We start from the raw sequence: 8,049 nt of genomic DNA, 5'->3' as shown, positions 1-8,049 counted from the left end.
TCAAAACTCAGTAGCATCTCTACAAAAAGGAGTCAGAGAGCTTTTAATTTTAGCCTATAAATACGACACAATCTTTAGCAGTATTCAGTATATATGAATGTGCCAATACACAGGATGCGTTTGCTGTAGCAGTGCGAACACACATATCGGAAGCGTTCACTCGGATGAGAGCGCAAAAACACAGCACAAAAATGAATGAAAGCTTGAGACAGGCAGTAACCGTTCAAAAACACGCACCACATTAAAAACGTGAAGCTGAGTGCCAGTCAAAGTCGCGACGAACATAGTGTGTGTGCTTATGATTATTGGGGTAATCTGCAGGAAGTGCAAAAAGACAATAAAGTCTATTCACTCAGATAAAGATTGTCATTTTATTCTTAATGTAGCAGAGTGGCGTTGCACAACAGAAACACTAGAGAGATGACTACGCCACCCTGGGACTTGCACCCAGGTGAAAAAGAAATATATTTAAATTGTGCTTTTTCAGACACACTTAATATATTTATATTATACTGTACTAATTGCATATTAAATGTATTATTTTGAAACAACTTTAAGTATATTAAGTGTATTTCAAGATATGCTTAAGTTCAATTTTAATCTATTTGTAATATATTTAATATATTGAAATTGTGTTAAATTGGAACCACTTTAAGTATATTTAGTGCAATTTAAGTGTATTTTTAAAAATACAATTAAAATGTACTTTTAATAGGTAAAGTATATTTGAAGCATCATTGTAATGTGCTTCAAGTACATTTCAATTGTATTTCAGCTTATTAGAAATGCATTAGCATTACACTACTAGTATATTATACTATATTTATTAGTATTATATTTTTCAATATACACACACACGTACACTTTGATATTTAGAAATCTTTAATGTATTATATATTGTGTACATTACAAATATTCATGAAGTACATTAAAAAAGTACAGCAGCATATTGTTATGGACGGACTCGGACACAAAGGTGATGGGTGAGTATGAGGTGGTTTATTAAAACAGGTTCAGCACACAGGTGAATCGAGATGTCTTGAGAGGTGAGTAGATGTCTTGTAAACCGCAATACTAGTGAGGATGATAAGGTGGTGATAACTCTTTTCTTCTTCCAGGAATACAGGTAGACGAGACAGGTTGAATACAGGGAGTGACACACACACTTCGTGCTGGGACTTCTGCAGAGAGAGAGGGCGACACAAGGAGGAGGAACACAGGAGGTAAGTTATACAAGGTAAGCGTTCTTAGAATATAGGAAGGATATAGTTCTCTTCGTTTCAGGATGTTGGGATGTCTGAGTCCACGTAGCAATGACGAGATCGGACAATGAAGTGTGTGTGTGTGGTGAGCTTTTGTAGTGTGGGTTGATGAGGAGGTGATCAGGTGCAGGTGTGTGTGATTAGAACTCCGGGGATGTGGAACGTTGTGATTGGTGGAGTGAAGGGCCTGACTGGTCTGTGACATATATACTTTGGTGAAGAAAAAAAACATACTATTAAATGTATTAAAAATGCACTTGAAATACAAGTATGTTTATAGTATTTTTGTATTGTTACGTCCCAGATGTAAGGGTCTAGGGTAAGGGAGTAACAGAGAAAAGTAAACATAAAAATTGGTTGGGGTGAGGGAGTACCAGTCCCCTGCCAAGCACAACAAACACGTCAAACTCCAAAAACCAAATGTTTTATTTACAGAATGGCCAAATTACAAAGTAAAATAGGAAGCAAAAATAGACTTCAGGAGGGGGAAAGGCCAAAACAACAAACAAAAGGACCCTCTGACTAGTTAGGTAGTAAAACTGTCTAAACTGACAAAACAAAAGAAAAGTTACAACAGAAATGTACACTAACTCCCTAACTAGGCAAAAACAGGAGAAAAAGAGGCACAGAAACAAAAATAGCACCCACCTCCCTACAGCTTCCAACATAGAAAACACGTGGCGCAACAACAACGCCACTTACATACGCGGATGGCTTCAATTAGCGCGACTTGGGTAAGTTTTACACAGTATCAACTCTCACAAAACAACACTAGGCAGGCAAAAGGTACAACACTCTGGAAGTCAGGCTTCAGTGTGGCAGCCAAGCTGAGCAGCCTTTGAGCTTGCACGGTAACGAGCAGCAGGTGAGAGCGATCACCTTCCTCTCCTTCGCACCTGGTTGAGCAGCAGTAACACACAGAAGGAGAGAGAACAAGAGAGAAAGATAGCACAGCAGCACGTAGAATCCAACAATACCATACAAATAAACACGGAACGTAACAGTATTACTACAAACATACTCAAGTACATTTTAAAATATTATACAAAAACATAAATGAAAAAAGACTGAAATGCTATGGAAGAGCCATCTTATCCATTTGTAGAACATTTTAGTTATACCTGTATTACTGAAAAGTAAAGAATTTTACATCAATGAATAAATAAAAATTACAATGCAATTTTCTGAAGAAAATAAAACAAGTAAATAATAATAATAATAATAATAATAATAATAATAATAATAATATATTTTATTTAAAGGCGCCTTTCAAAGCACCCAAGGACACCGTACATTAAAATGATAACATAACACAAAATCCTGACGGCAATACAGCAAATAACAATTATAACAATAAATCATTTAAAATTTATCAGAAAAAGCTGATCTGAACAGGTAAGTTTTAAGACATGATTTAAAAGTGGTCAGGCAGTCACTTTCTCGAATAGATTGTGGAAGAGAATTCCAGAGATTAGGAGCAGCACAACTGAAAGCCCTAGACCCCATAGTGGCTAGACGAACAGAAGGTACAACAAGGGAAACAGATGAAGAAGATCTGAGAGTACGTTTGAATGTAAATATGAAGCAAATCAGCAAGATAAGGTGGAGCAGAACTATGAAGAGCTTTGAAAGTGAGTAATAAAATCTTGTACTCTATGCGATATTTAACAGGTAGCCAGTGAAGGTAGTAGAGAACTGGAGTGATATGCTCGGTGGAAGAGGTTCTAGTAATTATACGGGCAGCTGAATTCTGGACCAATTGAAGCTTATGAAGAAGTTTATGGGGTTAGCCCAAAAAGAAGGGAGTTACAATAATCAATGCGTGAGGTAACTAGAGCATGTACAAGAGTAGCTGTTGAATTTGGTGTGAGGAATGGACGAAGGCGACTAATGTTCCGTAAATGAAAATATGCAGACCGAGTGATATTGTTCACATGCTTTCCAAAAGATAAAGTACTGTCGAGGACGACACCCAGACTTTTAACCTGAGTAGATGAGCAGATTATAGAGTTATCAATAGAGAGAGAAAAATTATTGGACTTTGATAAGTTAGATTTTGTACCAACAAGGAGAACTTCAGTTTTATCAGTATTTAGCTTAAGAAAATTACGTGAAAACCAGGATTTAATCTCTTCTAAGCAACCTAAAAGAGAGGAAGAAAGAAGGGTAGAATTTGGTTTAGAGGACAAATAGAGCTGGGTGTCGTCAGCATAGCAATGAAAATTAATGCCATATTTCCTAAAAATGTGACCAAGGGGTAGTAGATAAATAATAAATAAAACAGGGCCCAAAACAGAGCCTTGAGGGACACCAGTTGTAACAGGTGAAATGTAAGATTTGAAATTTTTAAGTTGAATAAACTGATTGCCCAGAAAGATAGGATCTGAACCAACTAAGAGGGACGCCAGTAATACCTATGGAGTGGAGTCTATCTAGGAGAACTTGATGAGAAATTGTATCAAAAGCTGCGCTTAAATCGAGTAGAATAAGTATAGTTAAAAGTCCAGAGTCGGCTGACATCAGCAAATCATTAACAACTTTAACCATGGCTGTCTCTGTACTATGCAAAGGGCGGAAACCGGATTGGAATTTTTCGAACAAACTATTTTTTAAAAGATGATAGTGAACCTGAGATGCAACAACTTTTTCCAGGATTTTTGAAAGAAAAGGTAAATTGGAAATTGGACGAAAGTTGGAAAAATTATTAGGGTCGGCTCCTTGTTTCTTAAGTCTTGGAGTAATAACAGCAACCTTAAAAGATGAAGGTACCACACCAGAGGTGAGAGACGAGTGTATGATATCAGTTACTATATCAGATAGAGAAGAAAAACAAGCTTTGACCAGGTGAGTAGGGAGTGGATCTAACAGGCAAGTGGAAGACTTGGATTGTTTGATAAGACCTGATATTTCATCAATAGTTGGAAGTTCAAAACTGTTAAGTAGACACAGAAGAGAATCGTGGGACGGTAAGTACAACAGATCAGATGTCGCATTATTTTGAAGAGTTAATTGTTGATGAATATTTTCAATTTTAGTAGTAAAAAAGGTCATTAATTTATCACATAGATCACTAGAGTATAGATGAGAAGGAAGGGTATCAGGTGGACGTAGGATAGTATTTACTGTATTAAACAAGGACCTTGTATTCCCTTCATCTATCCCAATTATATTCGAATAGTAATCAGATTTAGCAGTTAAAAGAGCACTCTTATAAGAGAGCATATGATCTGTGTACATATCTTTATGAACATTAAGTCCAGTTTTAGTGTATAAACGTTCCAAGCGACGCCCCTTAGTTTTAAGCTGTCTCAGTTCTGGTGTAAACCAAGGTGCAGAATGGGTAAAATAAACAGACCGAGTTTTTAAAGGTGCAAGTGTATCAAGCACACTATGCAATCCCTCGTTATAATAGGAAACCAAGTCATCCAAAGTAGAGAAAACATTGCTCCTGAAGAAATTGTCCAGTCCATCAGAAAGAGCAGATAAATCGATGTTCTTGATATTACGAAATGAAATGGAACGACCCATATTGTTTTTTTCAACCATTAAGTTAACACTGAATGATATTAACTTATGATCTGATATGGGCAGGACTGAAGCATGACAATTAGAAGGTATTACACCAGAACAGCAAATAAGGTCAAGAATATGGCCTTTACAATGAGTTGGAAAATCAACGAATTGCTGTATTCCAAAGCTATCAAGGCATGATATAAAATCCCTAGTGAGAATGTTGCTGACATTGTCCATGTGTATATTAAAATCACCCAGTATGATAACATTTTGAGATGTAGAACTCAGTAAAGTTAAAAATACAGAGAAATCATTTAAAAAACTAGTATTACTCCTTGGTGGACGATAAACTGTGGCTACAACAGTAGGGACAGGCCCATTAATTTGCAAAACAGTGGACTCAAATGATTCATACAGAGGCACTTTCATGGGAGAAACTTTCCACTTCTCATTATAAAGCATCGCAAGTCCTCCACCTCGGCCAGATGCACGAGGTTGACAGGTGTAAACAAAGCCAGGAGGGACAGATTGATTAAGCTGCAAAAAATTTCAATAAAACAATTTATACTTTTGTACCCACGTCTCTTGCTCGTTTATTTGGTAGACTTGAACCTGTTTCCTTGTAGCACCTGAGCGTGCGTAATATTTCCCTGGGTGCAAGTCCCAGGGTGGCGTAGTCATCTCTCTAGTGTTTCTGTTGTGCAACGCCACTCTGCTACATTTTGGCGTAGTCGGCAGGGTCTACGGTTTCGAGCAGAGACGTGGATTATTTTGTTGCTTGAATATTTTTCTTTAAATTGATACTGTGATCTGTTTATGGTTTTTTCTAGGAACAAGACGGCAGCATAAACTCTTGGAAGGATTCATTTGGCTGTTTTTCTTTCTCTCCCCTTTTCTATTGTTCCCCTGTTTGGTGGTAAGATTTTCTGAGATTCGCTATGGAAGCAGAGTTGCAAGAACTTAGGGATCTTGTGGTCCAACTGAGGGCTGATAATGAACGGTTCAGACAGGAACAAACTCCAGTTGTCATTCCAGGTCCAAGTGTAGCATCTACTGCTACCGCTGGACCTTCAGTTATGCAACAACCCACTGGTGCTAGTGCGCCATTGTCTGACCGATTTGTTTTTGTACCCAGAGATAGAAAATGCCCTAAATTTGGCGGTAGGTCAGGCATTACCATTAATGAATGGGTAGAGGAAGCCCAAGCATGTATGCAGGCTCGTCATTTGTCTGTAGCTGATCAAGCTTTTTTCCTTTTTGACCATCTAGAGGGTGAGGCCCGGGATGAGATCAGATATTGCTCTGATGTAGAGAGGGGGGATCCAGAAAAAGTAATTCAGGCTTTAAAGGAATTGTATGGTTGTTCCTTGTCTCATGAAGCGTTGCAGCAGGCCTTTTTCTCCAGGAGGCAACAGGAGGAAGAGACGTTGTTAGAATTCTCCATTGCATTGATGGGCCTCCTGGAGAAAGTGAAACAGCAGTTACCTTACGCCATACCAAATGCAGAAGCTTTATTGCGTGACCAATTCGTTGAGCATGTTATTGATATCAGCCTCCGTCGAGAACTTAAGCAGTTAGTCCGCCGTCACCCTTCCTCTACGCTTTTGGAGGTGCGTAGTGAGGTCATTCGATGGGAACGGGAGGGAATGCCTGGGGGGGCAAGGGGGCGAAGTCAATCTGTTCCATTGGCGTATGGGGTTCAGTATGCTGTACAGGGTGAGTCCCGTATAAGTTGTAGTAGCTCTTCAAAGTCAGAGTTAACTGAACTAAGGGAAATGTTAAAATTGCAACAAGAGCAGTTAAATCAGCTTACCCAAGGTTTGGCTCATTTGCAGGCCCCCAATTCACGTAACCGGTCCCCACGTTATGGTCATGTAATATGTAGGAGATGCCAACGCCCTGGCCATTTTGCTCAGGAGTGCGATGGGGGACCTTCGGCTGGTAGTGGGCAGTCTCGTCCATCGCAGCAGTCGGAAAACTAATCCCCACCGAGGTGCAGAGCCACAGCTCGGTTGGGGAGTCATCCGGCTCAAGTGTTGTAAATTTTACCACTTCGGCGTCTCGTTTAGTGTCCTCCTGCCCTCATCTTAATGTTCTTATTGGTGGGGTCCAGGTGCACTGCTTGATAGATACTGGATCTATGGTGTCTACCATTACAGAGAGTTGTTTTCTTCGACATTTTGAGCCATGGGGGCAGGAGCGACTTAAGTCTTGTCAGTGGCTGCAACTTACTGCTGCCAATGGTCTCGCTATTCCTTACATTGGGTATATGGAACTAGACGTCGAGCTTTGTGGTAAAGTGGTGCCAAATTGTGGCGTGCTGGTTGTCAGGGATCCTCCTGGTGGTTCTGGGTTGTATGTCCCTGGTGTGTCGGGGATGAATGTACTTAGTCGGTGCTACCAGGAGCTCTTTGGACAACACGGTGTGGCTCTTTCTGACTTACCTGCGGTGTCACAGGCCCCTAGTTATGTAACGCACGCATTGCAGCATTGTCGTCAAGTTAATACTCAGTTTTCTGTTGATCGTGCTGGCGCAGTTAGAGTGCGGGAGCATGGGGTGTGTCGCATTCCGGGTGGCATGATGAAGCTCGTAGCAGCAACCTGTTCAGAGTGTTATTCTAGTGGTACTGTGTTGTTTGAGCCACCTGAGGTGGGTTTACCGGCCGGGTTCCTGGCTTCCCCTGCATTGGTCCAAGTGACCCGGGGCACAGCTTATATACCAGTGGTGAATGTGGGTATTACTGAGGTGGTACTTTACCCTAGGATGTCTTTAGGTATTCTGAATGGTGTTTTTGTGGTTAGTTTGCCCGAAGGCATTAGTGAAGTGAGGTCAGTCACCGCCATGGTAGGTGCTCAGACTACGTTGGTAGGCCCTACTGTACAGGAGCAGATAAATTGTGTAGATTTTTCAGTTTTGGTAGGGGAAGAACAAGCTCAGGTTCGGGCCCTGCTTCAAAAGTACCACTTTGTGTTTTCCGCCCATGAGGGGGATTTGGGGTGTACCAATCTCCTTTCACATGATATTCCCCTGTTAGATGACACCCCTGTCAGACAACGGTATAGGAGAATACCCCCCTCAGAGTATGAGGTGGTGAAGGCGCATATTAATCAACTGCTAGAGTCACAGATGATCAGAGAGAGCTGCAGTCCATACGCCTCTCCCATTGTCCTGGTTAAAAAGAAGGACGGTAGTCTACGGATGTGTGTAGACTACCGTCAATTAAATTTGAAAACCAGGAAGTATGCCTTCCCTTTGCCTCGTATTGAGGAGTCT

Source organism: Onychostoma macrolepis, chromosome 25, assembly GCF_012432095.1.
Source record: "Onychostoma macrolepis isolate SWU-2019 chromosome 25, ASM1243209v1, whole genome shotgun sequence".
Classification (NCBI taxonomy): domain Eukaryota; kingdom Metazoa; phylum Chordata; class Actinopteri; order Cypriniformes; family Cyprinidae; genus Onychostoma; species Onychostoma macrolepis.
This window is presented reverse-complemented; position numbering follows the sequence as displayed.